The sequence below is a fragment of the Fundulus heteroclitus genome, unplaced genomic scaffold (genome assembly GCF_011125445.2).
Source record: "Fundulus heteroclitus isolate FHET01 unplaced genomic scaffold, MU-UCD_Fhet_4.1 scaffold_133, whole genome shotgun sequence".
NCBI classification, from domain to species: Eukaryota; Metazoa; Chordata; class Actinopteri; order Cyprinodontiformes; family Fundulidae; genus Fundulus; species Fundulus heteroclitus.
This window is the reverse complement of record NW_023396545.1, coordinates 310,405-333,990: the sequence shown is the minus strand read 5'-3', so window position 1 is coordinate 333,990 and position 23,586 is coordinate 310,405. Positions and strand designations below refer to the sequence as shown.

At 38.2% G+C, this 23,586-nt stretch overlaps 1 protein-coding gene across 1 annotated transcript in view; it reads left to right on the top strand.

Annotated features, from left to right (window-relative positions):
* The window catches only part of astn1 (astrotactin 1), a gene marked incomplete at its 5' end in the record, with an annotated part of 294,255 nt that overhangs the window by 197,532 nt on the left and 73,137 nt on the right, over positions 1-23,586 (top strand).

Below are 23,586 nucleotides of genomic sequence, written 5' to 3'. Positions count from 1 at the left end.
ATTAGCACTTTATTTAATCCAGAAAATAATTTAAATGTCTCCTTCTAATATATAAAGACTTTAATGATGAAGCTCCATTCTATATCAGAGACTGATTGTTGCATGTGTTCCTAACAGAGCACTTTGTTAAAGCTTATAGTCAGAGTGGCTTAGGTTTTCCTGAGCTATCTATGTAGTTGTGCTGTTATAGGCTTAGGCTGCTGGAGGACAAGATGACCACTTTCCCCCATTTTTGCTACATTATCTCACTACTCTCCAATTTTGCATTATTTGCTGTTATTTCAACTCTTTACGTTATGTTCTCTCTGTTTTGTTTCAGTTCATAGAAGCTACTTTTGTCCTGGCTTTGTGTTTAGCTTCCTGAAGGGGGGCATCGGCTTTGTGTTTTCCTTCTATAGATGATAAACATGCCCCTGTCTATCAGTGGTTAACCTTGTCTCTCTCCTAAACATAGCTACTTGCTGAGCTTTTACTGCAACTAACTGTATGTACTCTCTTTCCTCTTCTAGATTTAAAAACTGGCTCAGAGCTTATCTGCCTAGTTGTGCTTTTCTACTAGATAAAACCACTAAAGGAGCTACTACTGCCATTAACTTTCTTTTACATAGAAAGTGCTTTTGGTGCTTCTGTGTTTTTTGTTTGTATGCTCTGCCTTCTTAAAACCCCAGTCGGTCATGGCCGATGCCCCTTTACACTGAACTAGGTTCTGCTGGAGGTTTCTTCCTGTTATAGGGGAAGTCTTTCTTTCCGCTGTCACTACATCTAAGCTCAATATGAGGGATGACTGCAATGTCAACCACACAATACAAGTGATTGTCCACTGTGGCTACAGTGCCGCAAGTCAATCACTTGATGCAGTTTGCTTTCCTTAGATAGAAAACTTTTTAATCAGTTTGAATGATAAACTGAACTTGACAACATTGTTTGATAACTAGGATCTATTTCATTGTAGACTTGGAATCTGTCCACATGGTGTGATTGAATTTCCTTTTTTTTTTTAATTGCCTTTAGACAGCATGTGTTGTGAATTGACACCATATAAATAAATTGAATTGAAAACATTTGTTTAGTGTTTGTATCACCACTATGGTTACCTACACTAGTTGAAAATTCAGAGGTTTACATAAAATCCTAAACGACTTCTTCTAAATGTCTTTGATAAAAAGAGATTAAGACCCATTCCAGGAATGAGTGATTCTCCTCCCTAACAGCTTTGAACTTTACAGTAGATTTTATTTTTACATCTCATTTCTGATAATCATGCAATTTAGTTTCAAGCATACCTGTTCTTTGAAAAATAAAATGTTGGTGTCAGCGCTGTGGGCAATTTCCGTCAAAGCAAAGTTTCTTCATAACTATAAAGATCAAAATTTATTTAATTTTCCTTTCATGTTATGGGTGTATATTTTTGCTCTCTTTACACGGTTCAAATAGAGAAATTAATCAATAATATACTGCAATAGTTGTTTATGTGCTTTTTGATAAAAAAATATTTTATGACAGACTTCCACTGTGTTTCATTAATTATCTGAACACATTAGAGACTGTGATATAGAGCATTAGAGACTCATATAGACTGTTATAGACAATGCTTTACTTTAGCAGTACTAGCAATAATTGATGCTATTTAATATTGTTGCTATATAAATGATCTGATCATATTTTCAAATTTGGTTGAAAATTTCTGTCTATCTCGTTATACCATGAAACTGTTGTATTTTTGCTCAAGGTTGAGTATGCCAGTTTGTAAAAAGCATTTACTTTATGATGTGTTTACCCTTTTGTTTTTGCTGTGCATAGCAACATTTTGACATTTTCTCTAATGAGGAATCGGGGGGGGGGGGGGGGTATTCTGATGACACCAGAATCCGTGCAATTCAGACGACTTTCACTTGACTTTAACTCTCCATTTTAAATCTCCCATAGCTTGTATGGATGTGGTGAGACTTTAGTGATTGGAGCAGTCTGACACCCTGCTGTGAAGGTCAGTGCCATGTCCGATAAAAGCAGTGTGAAGGAAACTTTTTTCTCCCTCTCTTCTTCTGTAATCTCTTAGTGGGGGGAAAAAAAATGCCAGCTGCCAGTCTCATTTGAAGAGATAAGGGTCCAACCCAATTGCGCCGGCCTGGCCACCCACAGTAGAATAACCGTGAGAGTATAAATATGCAAAAGATAAAAATAGGAAAAAAATGGAGGAAATGTATAACACTGAACTACCCCAGCTCACACCTCTGCATTAAGAAATCCCGGAGCAGGTAGAAACAGGTGTAAGCCCTTTTATTCTGCTGCGTGTGTTTGTGTGTGTGTGTGTGTGTGTGTGTGTGTGTGTGTGTGTGTGTGTGTGTGTGTGTGTGTGTGTGTGTGTGTGTGTGTGTGTGTGTGTGTGTGTGTGTGCGCGCACGCGCGTGTACATGTTCTGGCTGTCCAGTCTTCACTCCAGCTCCCAGTTGGCAGGGTAAAATGGATGGCCTCTGCTATAGATTTTTGGCAGACAAGTCCCCTTACAACCATCTTATATCTTATTACCAACAGCCTCGAACACTCAAATTGATCTTTATCGGTGTGAAAAGAGAAATCTCCACGGCATGGTCGACCTTTATGGTCCTCACCTTTCATTGGTGAATGTTTTCCAGCCGTGAGTGCGGTGTATGTGAGTGTTAGGCCGGTCCCATGCCAGTGGAAACTCTCTGAAACACACCAACAAGCTTGATGGAGAAGAATTTCTAGTGCAGTAAGCATGTCCAAGGTGATAGCCTGAAGTTGTACTTAGATAGGAATGAAATGAGATTTTTTTTTTTCTTCTTTTTGTGAATCAAGAAGGAACCATGATGCTACCGCTGCACCTGCTGCATCAGGCTAATTTGCCTGCTATGAACCGCCATAAACATAAGTTGTCACAGCCATGGGCATTTTGTCATCCAGGAGAATAAATTGAACTTCTGTTGGCAGGGAATTTATTTTAGTGGAGAAGCGATGAGTGGGAGAGACGTTTCTTTCAGCAGCTGAAGTGCACGGTTATTATTGAGAGCTGACAGATCACCTCTCCAAGCATTCAGAACATTGTCATTTCATAAAAAGCAGAAGGATGTTAGAGGTCATATGAATAAAATGAACATAAACTACAATTGCTTTTTTTTTGGCAAATGTTCTCTACAAAGTTTTATTATATAGTCCTATTAACCCTAACGCCTGAACCTAGAGACATCTTTTTTTTCCAAATAGAACTTTTTTTTATGAGATTCCTAAACAGTTTATTGAGAAAAGAAATTGTAAGAATGCAGGTTTACTCTAAACATTTGCTTATTTTTAAAGACAGCAGGTTGCTGCTTCGAATACACTAGTTTTTTTTGGCAAGCTGTTGTGGGGTTTCATTTTAGAGCTGAATTAGTCACCTTGCAAAAACCCCAAGTGTCATGGTTATTGCTTGTTAGCACTCTGCCGCCTCCCACCTGCTTCGCTGTAATCAAACTCATGCGTTCCACCTGTTATCTGCTCTATTTAAATGTGACCGTCCACAGCAAAACCATGAGCAAGTCTCCCTGGGGTCGTTTTGAGTTATTTACAGATTCAGAAAAAGTTAGCTTTAAGCTTTCCAACGAAGTCAAACTTGTGGAAATCAAATACAATTTGAAAAAAGATATGAGCTTTTGAATGTTGGCACTGTGCAAAGAAGGTTAGGGAGAAAACAAGCCTCGAAGTTTCTTTAGACTCACCACAGGCAGGGGGTGTTAACAAATACTCTGGATTTGAATTACTTTGCATACCTTGCTGCAACACATACCACCCCTCCAGTGGCTGTCAATAGAGGGTCCAAATCAACGCACAGCAGTGTTTTGTTTAAGTATAGATCATTTACAGCTCTGCATTACAATATTTGTGTTAGATCTGTGCATTGATCAAACATTTTTAACTGTTCAGAAAATTACAAGACCAGATTTAATAGTAACACAAAGACACATACTCATACAAACAAAAAGCAAAGTAAAAAAGACTTAAGCAGTTATTATTTACAAAATTGGTAAATGTCAAAGTTTTACAAGTTTTTTGTATCTCTGCATGTTTTTGTGTCTGCAAGTTGCATAACACACAATGGTTTTGTTGCTTTTTAATTGCTCGTTCAGTGTTAATTTTTTTAAAGGAACTTTTCAAAAAGTGTTTTATGGCCACTTGTTAAAATAACATTTCTCATTCCCTTAAAATAAAAAATAATCTCATGGAGCAATCTTCCAGGTTTAGCAGCAATCAGTCATACAAAAGAAGAGATTGTTAATTTCTAGCTCCAAGATCGCGGTTTAGGGGTTGGTGATGCTGATTATACTGGAATGAATAAAGATGTTCACGCCTATACACTATGTTTTTCGTACTATTAAGCTAAGCTTACAGTTCAAACAGGAGAAATATATATTTTTAAGATAAGCTGCCACTTAAATCATGTTTGGATATTACAAATTAAAGGTTGAATGATACATGGCTTTAATTTCAGTATGATACATCGTAATAGTTAAACTTTTCAAACTCATCCCATGTCCAATGAGTCCAATGTTTTGCCGCTTTCTTTCTGCGGCTAAATAATCCATCCTTCCATCCTCAGGAGAAAGTTTGCGGGTTCAAAATTGTGCCCTAAGTGCACCAATGCACCGTAGTCCTAAGTGTTCTTCGTCTCCCTCATATACAAAATAGTAATAGTAATAAATAATCCCTTCGCAAAAAAAAATAACCCTTCCCGAGTTTTGAAAGGTCTTTTAGATGTAACAAAAGACCATGATTATGATTATCAGTGGGAAAAGTATTTCCTATAAATGTGCTCCTGGTCTATTTATTTCGTTTCTCCACTACCAGCGCCTGTAGTGGGAAAAAAAATGGTTTTCTCCAGGGGGGTTTGTCTATTCAAGTTCTCCCTACCAGAGCTATTATGTAACATTTTGGTGTGTCGGTGTGTTTGCATAATGTAAGAATGACTCATTTTGGTTCTGTTTCATAGGAACGTGTTTAGAAATACCTGGAGAAATTGAAACCCTAAAAGCAGACTTGGTCTAATAACTGAGACCTGCATATGTTTCATACAGTATGTGGCGTATACGGGCCAAGTGATTAGTTTTCACCATGGTGTTTACCTCTTTTGTGTTGACATATTGTTACAGTTTGCAGCTACCACCACTTACTTGAAAAAAATGTGAAAATGTATGTTTTCTTTTCTCATTGTTATGACGTTTCTGCTGCACAGTCACACACAGTACGGAGGTGTGACATGGATAACAAATTCCTTACATATGTATAAAATATAAATTATAATCTAACTGAAAGCCCCCTATATTTAGAAGCACAGATGAGATGACAGTAATGAAGGATGTGAAATAATTTCTTTCTTGAATTAAATCACAAAGAAAAAAACAAATACTTATTCTAAAAAAATGAGCAAAAAGAGAATAAATGCGGCAAAGAAGAGCTCCTCTCTGACACAGTATCAGACTTGTAAGGTGTCAAGCAGTGCTGCTTCACTAACACAAACCTGTTTTTTCCCCAAGTCCTTATTTCCTGTTATTTGTCTACCACCAGGAGTTTTTAACATCATTACACCTTATTCAGTTGTCTCTCTCCTGGATCTTGGGTTCATTAAAGCCCTCCAGGTGTTCTTTAATACAGAGTTGCAAGGGAAACATATATGAGACCACCATCAGCTGAGAAACATTTTGCTACACTACATTACACTAGTCTTTAGTTGCAGGCAAGCTCACGGTGCTCTGAATTATAGCCTCCAACGGTTCTCAGATCTATGAAGAAAAAAAAAAAGGAGCCAGTGGTGTAATATTTGATGATGGAGCATGCAGGAGGAAAAAGTAATAAATCACTCGTGGCTCTTAACATCTCTCAGCAAACCCACAGTGCTGTAGGCTGACAGCAGATGGGGGAGATGAGGAGAGATACTAAAGACAAAGAGACAAGAAGTGGATGAGGTTAGGTGGAGAAACAAGGTAGAAATTAAACCCCAGACTTCCATCACAGTACATACATTTCAAATAAGTCCATTTAATTCACAAAAGCTGTTCAGCAGAAATGCAAGATATATTTTTTTATTACCAAGTATAACAGAAAGAAACAATGTTGGAATTATGTCATTAGATGTTTTTTTCCCCCCATGTTTATCCTTCTTTTTAACTAAGTGTCCATGAACAACAACTTTTCTGTTTGGGTCGCTGTTCTGACCTTCCAAAGTTCCATCTAAGCCTAGGCAGATGGTAGCTATTCTCTTTAATGCAGCTGCAGTCCACCTGCCATCACTCTCCAGGTTCCTGTTCAGTAATCGCCCTCCTCAGTAGTTAATACTTCTTGGTCTCAGTCAGTCCTTGTCAGAATCTCAAGTAGCCACTACTCCCTATTACTCACCTACGTTTTCACTCTCTGCTTTTTTTGCCCTCAGTCTCATTAGGTTTTTTATCTCCAACCTGTGTTTGCAGTCCTTTCTTTCCTCAACCAGCAGTTTTTCTTTTTGTTCTGGACTTCACTACCAATGACTACATCATAAATAGTGTAATCTTCGGTATGCAGTATTGTTCTATTTAAAATTAAGCGTAATTCACAGGCCTAGGTATCTGGATATGTCATACAGACATTTGATTTATAGGAAAAATTAAGACAATGTGTAGGTTTTTCTTTCATTATGTCTTTCATTATGTTAGTGTCTAATGTGGTACTTTAATGCACATTTGATGCCATCCAAAGACCATACAATTTTATGCCATCCAAAGACCAACATTTTTAACTTTTATAAGTTAATTTACTATTACAAGATCCATAAATTAAATAAAAGTTCTGGTCATTGAGACTGCCATAAAAATAATCCACATGCATTCATTATTTTTTTTACTGTACTACCATTACTTTTATCTTTTTACTTAAAACACAGTTATATAAACGTGATAGCAGCATATGCAACCACACAATAAATGGTCTGGTAATTCTTTCATTTAAATAATTGTCTTATATTTGAATGTACTGTATTTCGTTTTTTACTTGGGATTTGGCATTGGTTAACTATTTAGGTGCACACATTTAGTTGACTCATTTTGTCATTTCTTGCTTTTTTGGTTTACTTCAAATTAATATACTTTTCATTTGAGTTGCCAGTTCCTGGGAGGCTGCCAGGTGGGTGTGTCTAGTAAAGGCAAGGAGCCCCCAGCTGCAAAGGATCTCCTCAATGGCACTGAGGCCTAGTTGGACTCTTCCACTTGGTTTTAGAAGGGGTGTAGGAAGGGTTTAGGTCTTTTTATTTGGTTTTGTTTTATGTAATTCAATTTGGGAAGTTTAATTATTTAAGTTATCTTTCTCATAGGTTGCCCATTTAGTATTGTACTGATTAGTTTGGTCTTTTGTTGTGGTATTGTTTGGGTAAATGAATTTAATGTTCCCCTCCTGAATCAAAATGGTCTGATCAACCAGTATACATGTTTCCCTTGTGTCTCAGTTTGGGATGGTCTGTTCCTGTGTCAGGTTTGGGTTATGTTAATTTTTTATTTTTTTCCCCCTTTATGGGCCCTTTTTTGTTAGAAGTTTGAATTATTTTTGGTAAATAAATTTGTTACTATTTTTTTTTTCCTCAAAGACTTCCATGTGCTTCTCTGATTTTTTCGGCTCGGTCGCTCACAATAAAAAAAGAGTGAAAGAAAACAGTTGACAACAATGATAAAACAGAACTGAAATTTAGTCAAGAAACTGGTTCAATAATTTGCAAACAGATTTATTAGGGCAGATAATTATTAAAAACTAAGTTTTACTAGTTACTTTCCAGCCAGTTGTTGAAATGCATCCATACAATAAGAAATCTTTTTAAATATTTGCTAAACTCGATTACTAAAAATAACTTGATTAAACTTGTTAAATTCTGTGGCATGTTGACTTAATCTTTAGACTAAAGCAATATTTATTTATTATTTAAAGGAAAGTACAAAACTTCAGCATAACCAACAGCCAAAAACAACATCCATCCATCCATTTTCCAACCCGCTTAAACCCCTAATGGGGTGACGGGGGTGCTGGTGCCTATCTCCAGCGTTCACTGGGCGAAAGGCGGGGTAACAAAAACAACATAAGAATTTAAAATACAACAATCCAGAACAATGATTCTTTCATACATCTAAAACCTATGTGTTCAGACTTTTTAACCCATAATACGGCTGATTATCAGGGGTTCAGTTTCACAGCCGCAGTTTCACAGCCACAGTTTTTAACCATGCAAAACACGGTCAGTGAGGTTGACCTATGCTCCAAGGTACAGAACTTAACAGTTATTTTGAAAACTTCATCTGTGAGAAGCATCTTTGCCTCTGGCTGAAGTCCAGTAATCTGTCCTGTCTTGACATACTTGCAGCCATTAAATTGTGCATGCAAAATGACAAGATGCTTCCCTATTCGCATTTCCCTAAATTTTTTTTTTTTTTCCCAAGAAATCATCTGCATTGTCATCAATGTTAAAAAGAAACAAAAAATAAAAATGTTATGTTTTAGGGCATAAAACATTACTGAAATAGTACTAAAAAATTTAGATTGATTCAAATGAGGGGCCATGCAACCCTTTTTCCCTGACAACCACTGTGTCTTGGCAATGATGGCCTCAAGGTTGAGCAGCTCAGTTTGTGTTCAAGTTTGACTTTACCATTAGGATGGCTGCTAAACTAACTACAGCTGATTACGAACCTAAATTCTTGCTCCAAAAAAAGAAACTTCCCTTGTCATAAGATATGCATTATGAGAGCTGGTAACCATTTCTAAGTTTATGTAATCATTCATAATAAAACCTATTAAAATCCTAATAAAAATATTTTGGTAAGATTTGTTACCAATAGAACATTTTATGTTTTAGGAATATCAAGTCTTTATTCGTTATTCCATGTTGCATTTACAAAGAAATATACTTAACCAAATGTAAAATTATCTGGATGGCCAGTTTTTTAGAATACAAATAAAATTCCTCTAAATCATTTTATGCCCTCGAAGGACCCAAAGGTCCCAATAGACAGCTATATTTATTTACGTATTTACTTGTCACTTGTTCTGCAGTCATAAAAAAGAAGATTAACTTGTTTTAGACATGCAAGCTGTGACACCTCCAGTGGGGCTAATCACACAATCTTAATTTGTCACAATATGCTCCAATAAACACAGATGCATATAATCTTACCATACGGTCCTGCTCCGTGGTGAATTGGTACAGCAACTGGAGACAGCAGGCAGGTGGATAATTCAAGGGTTTTTTTTTTTTCTACAGAGAAAATGATCCTATCTTTGGTCTGATGCAGTAGCTTTGTTGCCTAAACCTTACTTACCTTACCTAAAACAATGCTTAAAGAAACACACACACACACACACACACACACACACACACACACACACACACACACACACACAAACGTTTTAGACAGTTTTCCAGTTCTATAAATAGGTATAATGCAACTATTTAAAGAAGCTTAGTATCTTATTATAAACGTCTTTGTCATTATTGTGAGCCTTATCGCCACCTACTGGCACAGCCCTGACACGAAAGCCTTTTTTTTATTTCCAATCCCGCAGATTGTATAGGTGCAGATTCCAAAACTAGGAAAATGTATCCATTTAAAGAGGATATCTTGAATAGAGTATAATTCAGGCCTAAACCAAGCATTGACTATCAACTGTCAAAGACGACATAGTCCAGTGTAAAATGTCTTGATTCGAACCTGTTGCTCAGCAAATGGCTCCATGCATCAGCAGCACTAATCATGTTTTATTTAACGATATAAAAGAATAAAGGGTGAAATTCCACATCTGACATGATGGTTACATTTCCGTGCTCTCTGCACGTCGTGGTTATGGAAAAACCCAAAGGAAGCATGTGTGAAAGGGATGAACGCAGGGCAGAATAAGTGAAAGTGATGAACATGCAGATCATCATGCTGACAGACAGACAGACATTGTCGCTGGGCCACCTCGCCATCCATGAAGGCGACGTCACTAATGGGACTGTCAGGCCGCGGTCAGAGGCCCTAATCAGCACTTAGACAAACAGCGTCTGCTAACAGCACTCCATGCGCCACATACTGCTTTAGACACAGAGCTTTCATCAAGGCTTAGTGAGCCTTGTCAGATACTGTTGGAGATAACTTCTGTGTGTGCGTTTAAATGTCTGGTTATGTTGGCGGGCTGGATGAGCAGACTGAAGGGCTTACCCCTGCTGAAAGGGCCTCTGCGGAGCTGCAGATGTGTTGTCACATTAAAGAAATATTGAACTTCAGGAGAGATTTACTCTGGCTATGATGTAATCTAAGATATCCTCTGTCTCTTTATCTGTTAATCCATGTCTGATAGTAAAAAGAGCTTTTTTTTTTTTTTTACATGGCAAAACGAATCTAAAAATCTTCCCACATATATTTGAAGAATCTTTACCAACCATTTTTATCTTTTTTATTGAAATACTAGCTTTTTCAGCGCCGTCAAGCAGAAATGGGGGATATTTGAGATCCATTTTCAAGCACTTTTTTATGTTTCTGATTTAACTGGAAGCTTAGATACCTAAAACGAAATCCTTTATTTAAAAGGCAATCTTATACTTTACTGTTAATCCCCAAAACCACCTGGTTTTAATCTAACAGGATCATTCAAAACTTTCAAATTTCCAATGATGACAGAATAACTCCCTATTTTCCTGCCTGGCTCAGCCTAAGACCTGAAACAAATTTTGAATACATTACAATATTTTAAATTGCAAGCAATTCAACATTGTTTGTCCCATGTCGGAGCGTCTTAGTCTCAAAGGCCCCAGGAGTTTAGCCTCTGACACTGGAGATCATTAAGTGTTCCTTCAGAAACTGAAATCTTGTCCTGAATCGCTTGTTGTTGTACTTATTTGATTCTCCAGTTGAATTAAAAAAAAAAAAAGTAATGTTTTTATCTGGGCATCAGATGGCTTGGTTGCACAGAATGTTACAGTTTAGGCTCATTTCCCAAAAACATTAAAACCATAGTCTCTGCCTCAAGGGGAGGAGTTTAAGTATCTTGGTGTCTTGTTCACAAGTGATGGTAGGATGGAAGGAGGGATGGAAGGAGGGATGAAAGGACGGAGGGACTTTGGGCTTTGTCTGCAGTAATGTGGGCTCTGCTCTGGCCTGTTGAAATGAAGAAAGAGCTGAAGCAGAAAGCACTATCCCAGGGGGATAACAGATCTCACCGAAAAGCATGAGTTGGTGGTTTGGACATCTGATCTCAGATCTCACTGGAGGATTGATGGATGGATGGATGGATGGATGGATGGATGGATGGATGGATGGATGGATGGATGGATGGATGGATGGATGGATGGATGGATGGATGGATGGATGGATGGATGTGGGATTGACTTGTTATGGTAGTTTTTTTATTTGGTGTGTTGTTTGTTCTTGCTTCGATTAGTTAAATATTATTAAACAAGATATTGAACAAAGATATCCAATGCTGAGATGAATGTTTGTGTTTTTATTTTGCATTGCACATATCATTGTAATTCTCCTGATACGTCTTTGAGACTACTCGATAATGCAGCTGCTAGGCTGGATCCCAAAAAAATTGGCACTTGTTAATCCAAAATGTAACTAAAGGTCTACAAAACTGGTCCAAAATCACTCTTTTTTTATCTCACTCTCTTTTTCCACCTTTATGGAACAGCAAGCATCATTGCTCATTTGGAGTGTTGCACCATCAGTTCAGGTGGCGCTGCAGTGGTTTAAAAGATCACTTAACTTATCTGGCCCGCAGCATACACCCCAGACCTTCTGATGCTGTGCTACACGTCAAACAGTAGCGTTCACACACCGGACCTCTGCCAAGTGCTGTGCACCTTTGTGAGCTGCCTTGATGGAAACAATTGAAAACACTCTACTGCTAAACTGGGATGGTCAAATACAGTGTGCAAAGAGCTAGACAGTAGTTTTACTCAGCTGCACCGTCTTTTCTTTAGTGTTTTTTAAACATGTTTGTATCCTATATATATATATATATATATATATATATATATATATATATATATATATATATATATATATATATATATATATATATATATCTTGTGTGTATGGGATTGGTGAAGTAGTATATTCCTTATATTTTTTTACCCATTTTAGTTTTGATTGGAAGGTTACAGATACCTTCCAGTTTAACGAACTGCTAACACAGTAATTTGGTGCATTGTAAATTAATACAACAAGGCAGATTGTGAAGATGCTTAGGATTAGCTCAGTAGTTCAGTGTCTGCATAGTCTGATAAAGTATCGAGTTTAGTAAAGATTTTCCAGACTTTAATAAGTAAAGACAAATAATACTAAGTATAAATTGTCTAAAGGTTCAATTTATCCATCATTTCCATCCAGCTATCAATTCTCCTTCCCCATGCATGGAGCTGCTGCAGAGCTGGAGAGCTCTTTTAGTGACAGACTGCTGCACCCTAGATGGTCTAAGGAACATTTCTGCAGGTTGTTCCTCCCGGCTGCAGTCAGGCTTCATAATCTCTGCTGCTCACAACAGACATAATAACTGTTCACATCATGCTAATTGTTGCACAGGTTCTGATCTGACCATTAATCATTTACACTGTTCCCACATGCTAAGGAAAATTGCACATGCCTTAGCCAGGGATGCTGCTGCACTATTATGCATATTGTGAATTCTATTATCATGTGTTATGTAAATAGACTGGAGTTTATTCTCCACTGTCAAATGTTTTTTTCCTCTGTGCAATGTTTACTCTGGTATTTACCTTTATCTTCTACTCTTAGTGTTTTCTTAGAGCTAACTTTAGAGTACACTGGTTTGTTTTCTCTTTTTTCTTCTTCTCTTCTTTTTTCATTGCTAATAATCAGGTGTAACTGTGTGTTTACCACTGTCACATGTGACTTTCCCCATTGAGAGACAATAAATCTTATATTATCTATTCCTAACTTCCATCCATCCATCCGTACAAAAGGACACCCAGCTCTTGAAATTTGGGAGCTGGAAATTTTGGTGCTTTACAGTGTTGGTGCCTTTAGGTTAATTATGACTTGTTGGGTCTCTAAACATCATCTCCATAGATAATTTTGCTTTACGGGGGCAATCTGAAAAACCAAATCCAAGGGACTGAAGATAAATGGTTTATTTTTATTTGCATCTTGATTCTCAGGCTGTTGCAGCTCGTTGTTGTGGTCAAGTTGATGACCGTGCTACCGTCGCATCTTTCGCAGGGGAGTCTAAGTGTCGTAGCACCGCAGAGCATTTAAACTATGCTTACACCCACTTTACACGTACCCCTTCCTCTCTGTCTCAGCCATTTAAAACCACTGCCTTCTCACTTCCACAAAAACATCCAAATTGTGTTGCCTGCACCTCTCCCCCTCTCCCGAACAAGCACATTGACAAACAAATGCTGTTCCTCTGCCACCTCCTACCCCCTCAAAGTCTACAAGCAGAAGCAATCCTGCTGAATTAAAGTCTGGCCCTTCATTCCCCAGAAAGTTGAGCAGTTTTGTTGTTGTTGTTGTTGTTTTATATATACTCAATTTGCTCCAGCTGGAAGCTGGCAGAGTGTCACCCGGCTGCTGTGAATCACCGGGTACAACAAGCTGCGTTTTGGGTGCCTACGAAAAGGTGTCTTTGTGCGCGCATACGGAGTGCAACTGCACGGCACATCTGAGACGATATGCCTGTCACAAACATTCGCTTAGGCACGTTGCTGTATTCTATTTTGTAGTTTGGGGAGTTTAGAACGCGTCACACAGACCGACACACAGCAGAGGCACATTGTTTGTCTTGCGTCTCTTTCAGTTTGCTCTGTGCTGCCTCTAATTCTGTTTATCGTTTCTCTTCATACTTACAATTGGAGCGATCTGTCCAAAGCTCTGCTTTTTTTTTTTTTTTATGCGGCTTTCCATGTCACTGCTTTCCCATTTACTAAACCAGTGCCTGCCCTAATTTCCAACATTCTCAGATCAGTGGGAGCTCATGATTATGCTCCATAACCATGTAATGTTCATCTCAGCCAGGCACGTTTAGAAGGTTAGGCATGATTTGCCCTCTTTTTTGTCTGCTGAACAATGGAGCGTGTACGTCGGTGTCCCCTCTTTCCTCTGGTTGGAGCTGCATGAGTGATCCACTACCTCCATCTAGTGGCTGTGTCTCAATGCGCCTCTCCTCGCCTGAGCTCTATGGGCGTGCATTCATGGTATTTCTAAAAAGGATGGAGGAGAGCAGGGTTCAGGCTAGGAGAGGAGGGAGCCTCGGAGGTGTCAAGCGAGGCATTTAGTTTTAAAACCGGTGTTAAAAAATGAGTTTGATGGTGTCAAGGGCTGAAGTCATGGTGCTTTAATCTCAAAGATGAATGGTGATTTAAGGAGTCAATGTTTCACCAAGAGGCCTGATGAAATGCAATATAACGAGGATCTGCAGGGCTGCGAGAGGCAGGAAATGAAGGCTTTTGCTCCGAAAAGCGGTAATATATTCGCACAAACATGTGAAGATTACGTTCTTAAACGTCTTTTTACCCTCTTCCCTCCATGTGTTTCTCTTGTCTCCTCTTCTCTCGCACAAATTCATGGGAACTTGAAAGCATATTTTTGTAAACAGAAGGACCGACTTGAGTCACTGAGTGGCGGATGAACAGGAGATGCGTCTCATCGCCGAGTGTGGGAGGAATGGGTGGATAGAGTGGTATTATAGGAATCTGAAAAGCTCTGAGCTCCATCTGTTGTGTACCATGGAGCTGATGAGTCATCTGGCCTGATATAGCGCGGGTCAAAAGAGCCCCGAATTCCAAACTTTATACCCACACACTGATTGGCTCAGATGAACAAAAAGCTGCCTCACGGTGTCAGTTTGTTTCTTTGGCTTACGCCTATCAGGTATAAGACGGTCATGAAGGTCATATTAACATGTTTCACACTTATTTTGAATAAACCTAGTTTATATATATATATATATAAATCATAGTCAACAAACTGTGACCAAACATTAAAGTAAAAGCAAGCTATGGAAATCACTTAACTTTATTATAAGACCAACAAAAGGTGAAGATTCTAAACATAATGATAAAAATCTAATTGTGTACAACATATGTAAGATTATCTTGATCTGTTCACAACCGACTATGATACCAAATTTTTCTTTTTTTGTATTTATCATGTGTATTGGAAGGTTGCAGGGTGCCACAGTTGTCAGCGCTGTCGTATTACAGAAGGGCTCTGGGTTTAAAGGGGCCTAGTCACAAATTTTGACCTGAGAAGAAAACACAAAACATATAATATTCATCTTCAAATTAAACATACGGCAAGCCTTTGTCCTGATTGTGTTTACTTCATCCTTTTTGAGCCTGAAAAGAGCTTTGCGCTGGAAGCGATATGGACACACGAACATTGTTGTGACATCTGCCAGCAGTACCGCTGAACTGTCAGAAAGCAAGATGGCGACGGTTGACGCAGCTTCTGTAAGTGCCAGTAGACCGACATACAATACCTCGCAATAAAGTGACAGCTCGGTGTGATTGAAGACCAACCTAATCTACAGGGTTCCAGTTTTGTGGTCTTGTTGTGGTAAATATACACCAAGACGCAAATTTTACTGACAAATAGAGCAAAAATACAATGTAAAACACATAAATAACATACAATAAGCCAACAGGGCATGAGGATTTATTCGGAAAACCTTTGTATGCAACCAGTGAGCTGCTGGTGTCAAAATTAATATACATGGTACGTGTTTTGACCCCTTTAAATTTTGCAGAGTTTGCAGAAAAGGTACTCTGTTAGGTAAATGGGTCTCTCTAAATTGCCCTCAGGAGTGAGTGTGCTCACTTGTTGGTGTACATGTATAGCTGCTTGTCCTGTGTTGCCTTGTGATACACTAGCAACCTGTCCAGGTGTACCACGCCTCTCGCCCAATGACCACCAGAGATAAGCACCGGACTTTCCAAGACCCTGCGAGGATGAGCAGGTAGAAACAATGGCTTGATGGATGTTTATCGGTGGTAAAGCCTTTTAAATGTAAAGGACAATACGTTCTTGAGACCGTTATTGGAGTCGGTGTCCTCATTCCGTCTCAGGGTGGAGTAAAATTTACCGGCCTTGTTGGGCATCACAAAATTCGATTTTGTGATGCTCAAAAGATTGTGGTGCACATTTGTGGTTTTAACATGGGAGTCATTTATTGTCATGCTTTTGACAGCACTGCTCCAATCCATATTGCATCCTGTCACTTCTCTGGCTGAAACATTTTAAGATAAAAGCAACGAGCCCTGTCAGCACAGGTAAAAAAAAACAAATGCCCCTTGCTTGAGATCAGTATGTTCTGGCTTGCAGTAGGATTGGGCTTCCAGCTGAGGGTAAGCACACACACATCCCAACTGCTTGTACCCACATATGAAACATACCTAATGTAATCACGACGGCACATTCACCTTCTAAAAAAGGGAAAAAAGTCAGAAATCAGAGATGCGTAGAAACAGAACTCTTTACACAAGTGTAAAAAAGTTGCACAACACAGAAAATGGATGAGGGTAGTTACTGTCCAGCAAAAATTGGGTCCAAAGTTGTATTACTGAAAGGTCAAAATATGAAGGGAAATGTAATGAGGCGATTTTTTTTCTTTGTACTTTCCCTGTATCCCTTTCCTAGTGAGACGTCTGGCTCTTTCAGTACTTTTAATATGTGTATATTTCTCTTTGTGGGCAATTTCCTAACCATTTGTCTTCAAACCAATATATAGCTTGTCAAAAGCAAAAAAAAAAGGACGTCAACTCGTGTAGAGTCGAAGCTGACAGCTGTTTAGTTGCTTTGATAAGTGTGTCTGTGTAACTTTCAGTTTAAAGAGAGCCAAGGCTCTTTGGAAGGACATCAAAATACGAACAAAGAGGAGACACTTTGTAGCGTGCAAAAGCAGAGCAAGTCTTGGAAAATGTGAGGAATGTCATCTGTTCTGTTTTACTTCTGTGATGCTATGATTGAAAATGCTAAATACTAGCACAGTCTTCCAGTGTTTTTGTTGTGTTGGGGAAACATGTTTGGTCCAAGCATGCGGTGTTATGAAAAAGTGTTTGGCCCTCATAGTTTTTAAATAATTTTAATTTCTTAAGCAATAAACCTACCTATACAGTTAGGTTTTTTTTCCCCTATTGCTAATCATCCAACGTTTGAGGTAAGCAACACGGAGTCTTTTATTCCACTTTGGGAATCATTCTGGCCAACTCTTCTTTGAAGAATAGTTTGAATATAGTCACACCGGACAATTTGCAAGCATGAAAAGCCTGTTTTGGTCACATCACAGCATCTCAAACAAATTTAGGTCCTTACATTGACCAAGCCAATACCCAACACCTTAAATTTTATTCTTTATTGAAGCCATTTGAAGGTGGGCTTGCATTTTTCTGTTGCATTAACCAAGTGTGCTTGAGTTTAAGATCAAAAACTGATGTCCAGAATTTTTTTTATTTTTTTTTTATTAGTTTATTTGTCAGGGACAATGCAGCGCACATTATTACATTCATAATTGTAATAGGCAGAGCCATAACAAAATGTGTAGATGTGTTGCATGAAAGGTTTTAGCCTATAGGCTAATTTGCAACCCCAATCCCCAGTCAGGCCTTTATAAAATACATTTTCCTAAAACGTAGCTCACATTGCACAATCATGTATATAAAATACATTATAAAAGACAACCATGAACATTTTACACAATCCTAACAACATTACACAAAACAACACCTCACATCCAACATAATCATAATGACTCAATGTTCACATATTTGATTTTCTTTCAGCCAATGTTTCACCTTTCTATTAAATGTTTTCAGGTCAGTTTCTTTTTTTATTTCCGTTAGTAAATCATTCCAAAAACGGATCCCTATCACTGAGAAACTTGACTGTCCAAAAGTGGTTTTGCGCCCCTCTGCTATACAGTTGCCACCCGCTGCTCTCCTAGTGTTAACTCTCTGTGTATTTATTTTTGTCACAAAAGGACAGAGTATGGCTGGAGCTATATTGTTTGTGCATTTAAAAATCATCTTAAGAAAAGAAAACTTAATAAAACTATCAAAATCTAAAAGCTTATATTTCTGTACAATCAAACAGTGATGCCACCTAGTTGGTTTCTGATCCATAATTTTCAATATATTCTATATTATTATTCAGTAATGTCGGGCTAAGAGCTAAATTCAAAGTTGTCTCAATTAAAGCAAGTTGTCCAGGTCCTGATGCAGCAATGCAACCCCAGAAGATAAGCGTACAACTACTATGTTTGACTAAAGCTCCATATTTTTGTTGATTTATGAACATTCAGGTGAGGCCTATAGTGCTTTAGATGTAGTTCCGGGTTCTTCTGTATCCCCCTGGATTTAAAAAAAATTATAATTTTACAACAGGGCAGTCATGTTTTCACATGGTGCCAGGTAGGGTTAGGAGAGCTTATTCCATCAATAAATTAAATAATTTGAAATAAGTTTGCATAACCTAAATTTTCTGTAAATTATCTTTGTCTGATATTGAAATGTGTTTGACCTGAAGAATTAAGCGTGATAAAAAGCAAAAACAGAAGAAGTCTGTAAGGGGCACACGTTTTTTCTGAGAAATCTGTTGGTCAGAGAAGTGTGAAAAAGCTGGAATAAAAGACAATGCTGCCAATTTAAAAAAAATAACTTGTGTACTGATATCAGGAGATTCCCTTCCTTAGGCTGACACCTAAGTTATGCAGACTAAATATACACAAATATGCATGTGAAGGAAACAGCAGTCCTGCCAATAGCTCATGTACCAGGCGCCTCCAAATACCAGGTTTAACCTTCACTTTCAAGTACAGGTAGAGTTATGCATTTCCCTATTGGTGGTGATCTCATCCTCGCATTTAAAGGTCAGGCCTGCATTTCCTCATAATGATTCCACATTGGAGCTTTTGTGGCACTCAGAGTCATTGCTGGGACAAAGACCACTGAGAGGTGGCTATATCTCAGGTAATGAAACACGCTAATGTCTCACTTCCGACAAGCTTTATCACCCAAATTATAATTCATAAAACAGCAGCAGTGTGTAAGGAGAAACTTTACGGCTCTTTTTGTTCCTATAAGTTCAAACTATTAAACATATTCCCTACCTGGGTGAGCGTAAACGTAACCTACATGCCTAACAAGGCTGTTCGCTCTGGGTTCTGGGTTGCTTTCTGTCTCTACGATGATGAGAACAGTCTTTGTGCACAAGGCAACAACAGGTGTGTCCAGGCTTGGAGAAAATTAGCCTTTAGAAGTAGTTTGTGTCCCGAGACACTTTACAACACACAATAGTGTCCTATTGATGCAAAGTTCTCAGAGGGTCCTGAGACTGAACAAGTGATGTTATTCTCTTAAAAGAGAATAACATGTCTCGCCTTCATGCAAGCTTCTAGCAGGAGCTCTGAGAATATCCTTAACTTGGCTCTAAAAAGAGAAAAGTTATCCTTTGTCTCTAATCCAAATTAAATGGCATTTTCCTCCAGTTGAAAACAAAGATGGCAGATTGACGAATTGATGGTCAGCTGAGTGATTTCTGCACATAGGACCATAAATGAATGTAACCACATTGGAAGCACACCATATCAAATAAAACACCCACATCTGACTGCTGAAGACAAAATAAAAACATTTAAAACAATGTGAGCAGGTACCTCCACGTTTATGTTCCTTATTTTATGTCTCATCTTTGTGAAGATTTCATATGTTGTTATGGTTTCACATCTAAAGTCTTTTTCAGTGTAGCCTCATGTTCATCTTTTTTGCATATTGTCCTGTTTAAAGTGAAAAAGACACAAACTGATCCTTGATTTCTGTAAAGCTTTGACTTGCCAACACCAATTTGGCCAAATTCCAAATTTCAAGAGCCATCATGAACCGCATCCAAAATATCTCTTTTTAGCCTTCCAGCCATGAGCAGCATTCATTATTAATATTAAGAGCAGAAGGGGTGACACACAAGTGTTGGAGTGAGCAATCACTGTAAAGTAGTGTTTTACTCATTTAAAACAACTAATTATTTAAAGATGACACTTTAGTCTCTTTAATATTTTATATTGGAATATTTGACATGGTCAGGTAGGTTAGCATAGCTACCTGTAAACAGCAGAATCAATGCTTTTTCCATAGAAAATATAGATCTGTGCCGTGACTTAGAAATTTCCAGAAATCTGCCAACAAGTCCAGCATTTCCCAAGTCCGCAACAGAGAAAGGTTGAAAGCTCAAAAGAATGAAACCAGGAAATAAAGCTAATAGTTTTACATTTAAAGGGTAATAAAAAAGATCAAAGATAACAGTTTCTTATCACAGCCCATGATTAAATAACCTTGTGGCCGAAACCTGAACTCAAAGCTTCAAAACAATCAATAAAACCTGTGAGATATTTTTCTGATGCAATTTTGCTTTTTAAACATAGTTAAATGTTTGCTACAAATATTGTTAGTATTGGATAAAACAACTGTATGTTCATTTTGGGAACAAAACAACTTTTTAATTTGCAGCATAGAGATTTTTTTTCTTAAAACAGTAAGTGTTTATACCCCATAAACTTGTTTTTTCTCTTATTGCAATGACAATTCAACATTATTTAGTAGGATTGCGTCTATACATTCTTTTTACATTATTCAATGACTTAGTACCATGTGCTAGGATCTATTAGTTACATCAGAGAATAATAGATGTTCATGAGCGATGCACTTCTCTGAAGATTGTGACTGTGTGGTGCTAAGGGAGTGACTGTGGATTGTATGACTGTGTCCTCTGTGTCTGTGACGTCTGCTGCAAACCAAATTTAATTTCGGGATATCGATACAATTGCACTGAACTGAACAAAGCAACACATAAAACTAATCTGGCAATTCACTGTGTCATTTCTTGAGAAATTGTGGTGGCAGCATCATGGTGTGGGCATGCGTCGCTCAGCAGAGACATGGAAGATGATCAGAGTTTATGGGCAGATAGATAGCTGGTTTTATTTTTTCTTCCACCTCACTCTAGTGCACTACCTTGCATTACTCTTTCACATAAAATTCCATTAGAAAAAGGATTTTTGTGCCTGTAATGGGCGACGTTTTAAAAACGGGTAGAAGTGCTTTTAAAAGGCACCGTATGTGGTTCCCACAGTCGGCTTGGTAATCTGTGCTTATTTTTTTTTTTTTTTTCCAATTCCCAAAGTTGCTCAGAAGTGGGGGAAAACTTAATGTGATTATTTGTCATCTGTGTTGGGTCATCAGATGTCGCAGGGCCGGGCTGCTCATCCATTCTAATATCCCCCAGCAGCCTGAGCTGACAGTGAGCACTGCTGAACCAAACCAAAACTAAACTGAACTAATCATTGGCAATTTTCCTTGCCCTACAAGGCGCCGCCTTGGCTAATATAACTGCCACATTTAATTTCCGTCTGCCAAAAGGTGGCAAGTGAAGATGGAATGATGAGAGCTGATTAGTTGGAAGTGAGCCAGCTTGACAGGGATGGATTCACGTTTGGGCCGGTCAGAGGTGCAAGGGTGCAGAAATCCTTGGCAGCATTCAGATGCACAAGTCTTTGAATGCAATTTTTGTTTTTTTATTTACTTGCTCTCACAAAATTGCTTTTTATACGTCCATGCATTAACTATTTAACTTCTTATCTCTAAAAGGTTCAAATTTGGTTTTCTAAAATAATACAAAGTCCTCATGCTTTAGAATATGAGAACATCCATGATTTTTATTTTTGCTCGTCAACGTGTTGAACTCCAGTCAGACCTTTTTACCTTCCCTTTGATTGGCATAGCCCTTCACTTCACAAATGTGGAATCAGGACTTTATATATATATATTTTTGATGAAATGACTTCTGAAATAGCAATACTGGACACAACATGTTCTGCTGTGAAGCTGGCGGCAGCGTCAATGGAGACGTTGTTCCCCTATACGTGGTATATTTCCCCAAGCTAATTTTGTTTTCCTCAGGTCGGCTGGTATATATTTGTGGGATGTTATGTTCTTCTGCCGCTCCCCTGAAAGATTCATTTCCCTTTACTTTTACACAGCTGGGTGTGATTGTTAGTTCATTTCTGTGTCAGCGCCCTTCTGCCGTGGTCCGACTGTTTTCTCCATTTCCATTTCCTGTGTGTCTTTTGCTGATTTCACGCAGACTGTTCTGTTTTGTCAGGGTTGGCTTTGCTCTCGGTCCTTGTTCTTAAGGTTGGATATGCTTGCTTTAGTTTTGCACTTAAAGCTTTCTTACCTAATAACTTTGGAGGCAGCAGAAACAACTTATGACCGTGCAGTATGGTTAAGCACCGTTCTGGGTTGTTTGGTTTGATCTCCTCCAACCCTTTCAATTGTTTTCTTAATGCATTGGGTATTTTTTTCAGCTTTTTTTCTTTCTGAAACAACGTAGTACTTTTTTTTTACTCCAGGGACAGACGAAAATACAGGCTTAAATCTAGGTAATCTATATACATCTTTCTAGATTTGTCACTCACCAAGTTGTATATAGACCACATATTTTGTTCTTGTTTTGTTTTTTTGTTTTTTGTATAGTCATCAAGAAGCATCTGGCCGGTCTAAGTTAGTAGGCTTCACCCCGCTTCTTGCCAGAATTAGCATCTTGTCACAGAACCAGCTTTAATGTTAGTCAGCTTAATTGATTAAAAACAGGTTTTGATGTATGTTTGGCACGATTATTCCGTTAGAAAACCCTGACATGACAAAGTTCCAGCCATATGGCCCAAACTGGCACTCTCAGATGAATGGAAATTGGTTGAAAAGATAATGAATGGTTCAAGTGCACCTGAAATAGAAACTGCTGCAGCATCAGTGTCACCGTCTGTGGTCTAGCAAGTATGAGTTCGTTGTAGACTTAAAGGGTGCCGTCCGAGAAATTTGCCAGTGTTCCAAAAACGTTTAAGCATGACTTAAATTTTTAGCTGATCAAATGGAAAAACCAAGTGGCGAAATGTTTTATCAACCGACTTGACTAAGACCGAGTTATTTGGCATAACAAGAAGTCAAGAACTCAGTCCCAATTGTCTAGCATGGTGGTTGTAGCATTATGCTGATGGTCTCTTTCACTGCTTTAATGATGAAGAGGGAAGAACTCTAAATTCATCTTAAAATCAAGTTAGAAAGATCTAAGGAATATTTAACCAGAGATCATAGCTGTGTTTTCAGTTATGACCCTGTGTAGATTAGAGAAAATTCTCAATAATTTCAAAATTGTGCATCCAGTGGTTGCAAACCGCTGAAGCTGATGTTGTACAATGACTCCACCTACAGAAAGAGCGGTTCCAATAAGTCATTGACAGTTCCCGCTTGATATGACTTTTATATTAATGGATTCATGTAAAAGCAGAGATTCCATAAACGACTCCCGTCCACACTACATAAAGTGGATAATGTCTCTTGCTCCATTTGTCCTCCAACTCTATTTCCTTGAGTTCCCCTTTTAGATGAAAAGAGGAGTTGGCAGAGAAACTCTGATTAGAATGGTGATAAGTCTGCGCACATCAACACAGAAGCATAGTGCATAATATTTTCACACTCACTGCATCATCAATTTTGAATAATCTTCAACTGTGTGCATATATTTTCTCTCTTTTTCA